General features: G+C 38.8%; 1 long non-coding RNA gene across 1 annotated transcript; it reads left to right on the top strand.

Moving 5' to 3' along the window:
• Positions 1 to 252: 252 nt before the first annotated feature.
• Positions 253 to 1932, top strand: LOC134077956 (uncharacterized). The gene is made up of 3 exons (XR_009938802.1): positions 253 to 343; positions 1142 to 1227; positions 1471 to 1932. It is a non-coding gene; the product is annotated as an uncharacterized LOC134077956 (long non-coding RNA).
• Positions 1933 to 4760: the final 2828 nt, after the last annotated feature.

Below are 4760 nucleotides of genomic sequence, written 5' to 3'. Positions count from 1 at the left end.
TGTAAAAAATAGAACTTGCCTTTAGTACTGCCAAATCACTTTTCTGATTAAACTGAACTCAAATAATCAATTAGTGTAGTAAAACTCATTATAACAAGTTGTCTAAACTAATTTGGCAATTTCACTAAACAAACTTAAGAAACTAAGTTGACCCAACTTGAGTAATTAAGTATCCAGTAGAAGAGAAGTTTCCCAAAGTTCACTGAACTTCTTGATCAAGTTGGCGCAAGCGCATTGTTTCCTAACGTATCCAGGCAATCAATCTGAATTTTTTCGAGAAGGCAGACATCTTTGTAAGCTGAGCAGATACTAAGTTGAGAAGACCACAACAGCATTGTCAATGGTAAGTAAGGCATTTAATATCCAATACAACAATTGATACAATATCCAATTGTTATGATAGTCACAACTTTGTGCTAAATGGATGTCATGGACATGATGCGGTGTTGTTGAAATAGTAGCTAATAGGCTAGGCTGCTAGCTAAACTTAGCAGCTAGTGGCTAAATTCCTCAACGAGTGATATCAAAGCAACCCAATAGTATAATTGACCGGTTAGCTATTTTTTTGAAACACGTATGTTCCTAAAATATTCACCTTTATAGAAAGACCTTTGTATATGTTGGATGCCAGCAAGGATAGCTAGCTCACTGTGCTAAACTCCCGCCCAAAGTTTTTAGCAAATACATGCAATGCGATTTTTAATGCAACATATGTCAATTGAATGCAAACACATAAAAACGGCAACTTGTGGAAATAATGCCCGAAGTTCGTCCAACCCCTTAAAATGCTCGTTTGGTGTTTGGGGAGGCTATCTTAATATCCACGGAGCACGGACGGAGCCCAGTGCTTTTTTTGTCTACTCAGACAGACGTTTTCAGTCGTATGGAAGACAACGTCAGCTACGATAGCTCAACGTCAACGTCAGCTACGTCAGCTACGAGGCTCATTGTGAATTCAAAATCAAGTTGCATGTCTGAAAGACTGATTAGACTCAAAAGTCCCATGAATCATACTCTGTAAAGTGCATTGTGATTAAAGTGAAGCATAACGGTGACTTTGTGATGCATAATTAGGACTAAATTAAGTTATAATGGGAAATTGTGTCCAACATTGTTATTCTTTATCTCCATGTATGTGCAGGTGCAGACATCACAGCAGCAGTAGCGATGGAGGGGCTTCCTGTTTTCCTCAAGGAGGAGTGCTCCTGTCTCTTCAGGAAATGCATGGTATTTCAGCAAATTCAATTGTTTTGGGGGATGTTTTACCTGTATCAGTCGACTTCCACTACCATGGCTAGTCTAGTATACACAGTATAGACTTACAGTATACTATGTATACTTATTTTTTGACACAGCACACTGTGCGAAGACGTCTTTTGCACTGGCATTATTTTCCTTCTCTTTACATTTTCTGTCCTGGTCTAGTTTCTATGTATATTTAGTGATATATTTCTGTGCTTTTCCACCAAGGGCACAGATGCTGTGGAGGATTACATGGAAGACGGAAGACGACCTCACCATGACTATCACCAATATTGCCATCATACTCCAAGAGACTGCTGCTCTACAAGACATTAAGGATATTCCAGCTGCACACATACATGTGTATGTGTGTGCGCGTGCGTGCGTGTGTGTGTGTGCGAGTGCTTGTGTGTATGGATGCGCTCTGAGTGGTATGCTCAGTGTGTGTGTTCTGACTGTCATGCTCAGTGTTTGTGGTTGTACTGGATGCCTCTGACATGATATTGCACAGACTGTTGGCTTGTAGTCAGCCTGTTAGCACACACACACACACACACACACACACACACACACACACACACACACACACACACACACACACACACACACACAGTTTATCTACACTTGTTTAACAGACTTGGTTGACTGGGTTTTTGGAGAAAATTAAATAAAAAAACGTTGTTTGATCAATTTGGATTGTTGACTTATTTATTTAGACTTGTTTTTGGTTAGAGTCAATATATTAGTTGGCATTAATAGATATTTCAAGTTGAACTTACTCAAAAAAGCTAGTGAAATGTGTTGACTTGTTGGAAGCACTTGATTCAACTTGAATTTTTGAGTTGTTAACCTACTGTAAATTCACCTTACTTACAATACTGAGTTGGCATTACTAGATATTTCAAGTTAAAAGTACTTGATTCAACTTGAATTTTTGAGTTGCCAATCTACTGTAAGTCCACCTTACTTAGAATACTGAGTTGGCATTACTAGATATTTCAAGTTAAAAGTACTTGATTCAACTTGAATTTTTGAGTTGCCAATCTACTGTAAGTCCACCTTACTTACAATACTAAGTTGGCATGACTAGATATTTCAAGTTGGGAGCATTAGTTGATTCAACTTGAAATTTTGAGTTATTCACTATCAAGTTGAAATTACTCAAAAAAGCTAGTGAAATGTGTTGACTTTTTTTTTTAAGTAAACTCAGAGAGTTTTTTTTTACAGTGAATTGTTTTAATGTATTCCCTATTTCGTGAGCTGAGAATTATAAGGTTCTATCTCCATTTTGGTCGAAATTGAGTTTTTGACATCATCTGATCCATTAGGTGCTTATTACAGTTTTTCTCAATTGTTTACACACAATTTCTGGTACTTGAGACACAATTCCAGTAATATGTAGCTCATGCACCAACCTCCTGAACCGATTCTGCTGAACTATAAGCACAATTTCGGCTTTACACTTAAATTGCAGTTCTATAACACACTGTTCTCAAAACACTACACACAATTCTCATGAAGAAAATCTCTTGTTTTCACAAAGAACACACTGCCATTCAAATTCTAAAGCTAACTGCCCTACCATGCACACTGACTCATCAGATGGGCAAACTCCTGTCACACAGTCTTACAATTAGCAATCAGAGCTTTATATTACAGTAGTAGTACAGGCAGAGGCAGAGCCAGAGGAGTGAGAGTAAGAGGAGGAGGATGGGGAGGCCAAGGACCGTAATCTCTGATGAGATCCGAGCCACTAGAATATTGCAGTGCTGCGTATCAATACAGTACAGTACCGGACAGTATACAGCTCAATGAGCACAGTAGTACAGTATTGCCTGTGGGCTGTTCTGTAAGACTGTAAAAATAAAGCATGTTTCAAGTATTTGGGGGAAGTAATCCTACTTTGTATTCCTACACAGTTTACAGTATTTTACTATTTGTTTGGCAGCCGAAAGATTACCAACACAAGGGCTTCTGTCTCCTGAACAGGAAACTGAAATCATGAGCATTGTCCTAGAAAAAACGGCATAACATTACGGGAAATACAAAGAAAAATAATAGAAAACAATGAGATATTTCAAAATATTGATAGGGTAAGCATATCAACTTACTGTATCAGCTTATCTACTGTTTGTAGTACTGTTTGTAGTGTAACACTGAACAAAAAAATGCCCAAGTCATTATAATGAATGGAGAAGAAGTGTTTTCAATTCATCGCAGTGTTTTACACTGAGCACATCAGTGTTTAACTGGTGATGGCTTGTGTGTGTCTCTTGAGAACAAAAGAGCATTTTGAGGAGAAATTACATTGTTTTGAAGGTAAAGTGTCATTTTGCAGGAGAATTGTGGAGTTTTGCCCATTGTGTGTGTTGTTTTGGATTTGTGTGTAGAGTTCTGAGAATATGAGGCATGTTTTCAGAAAATGTGTGTTAGCAATCGAGAAAAACTGTAATGCCTGTGTGGTGTTATTTTTGTAAAAAAAAAAAAAAAAAAAAGTTAATTATTAGCAAAATAAAAAGGTAGTACAGTACAGTTTTGCTAGCTACTGTATGTTAAACTTTGATGCTCAATATCTCAGAACTACCCTAAACGGAGATAGAACCTTATAATTCTAAGCTCACGATTTTCTTTAACTTGTTTAGAGTGCTCCTCATTAAGAGCATGTGCCAGAGTTCTGACCACTCTCTGGTGATCTCTCCACGCACATCACATTATCACAAACCTGATGGTGCTGTAGGCCTACTTCACACATCACATCATCACAAACCTGATGGTGCTGTAGGCCTACTTCACACAACACATCATCACAAACCTGATGGTGCTGTAGGCCTACTTCACACATCACATCATCACAAACCTGATGGTGCTGTAGGCCTACTTCACACAACACATCATCACAAACCTGATGGTGCTGTAGGCCTACTTCACACGCACATCACATCATCACAAACCTGATGGTGCTGTAGGCCTACTTCACACATCACATCATCACAAACCTGATGGTGCTGTAGGCCTACTTCACACAACACATCATCACAAACCTGATGGTGCTGTAGGCCTACTTCACACAACACATCATCACAAACCTGATGGTGCTGTAGGCCTACTTCACATGCATGGTGAATCTAGTTGTCCCAATGCGTTATTGGATTGTCCTATAGGATGCCTCACTTTCCAACTCTCCAACCATGTCTGGCTCTCTCTCCATGTCTTCCTCTCTCTCTCCTCCTGCTCCTCAACTCATCAGTAAGGCCAGTTTCCTCAAGATAGTATATACAGCGACTCCTTTCAGCCTGTAGAGGGAGCCAAAGTCTTCAGTGCTGCACAGTAGTTGCTACCACAATCTCTGAACTCTGGCCTATAGTCAAATGTTAGTGTCGCTTAATGAAGATAAACAGGAAAACATTTATGGAGATGGTCAGATCAGTAGCTAAGGGAGAGAACAATGAAATGTAATTTTGACATGAAGCTTTATGTAATTGGTGTTACGTAATTGGAATGGTAAATCAGTGGTCTTC

The sequence above is a fragment of the Sardina pilchardus genome, chromosome 4, assembly GCF_963854185.1.
Source record: "Sardina pilchardus chromosome 4, fSarPil1.1, whole genome shotgun sequence".
NCBI classification, from domain to species: Eukaryota; Metazoa; Chordata; class Actinopteri; order Clupeiformes; family Clupeidae; genus Sardina; species Sardina pilchardus.
Note: the sequence above shows the minus strand (reverse complement) of the source record. Positions and strands in the feature narration are given on the sequence as shown.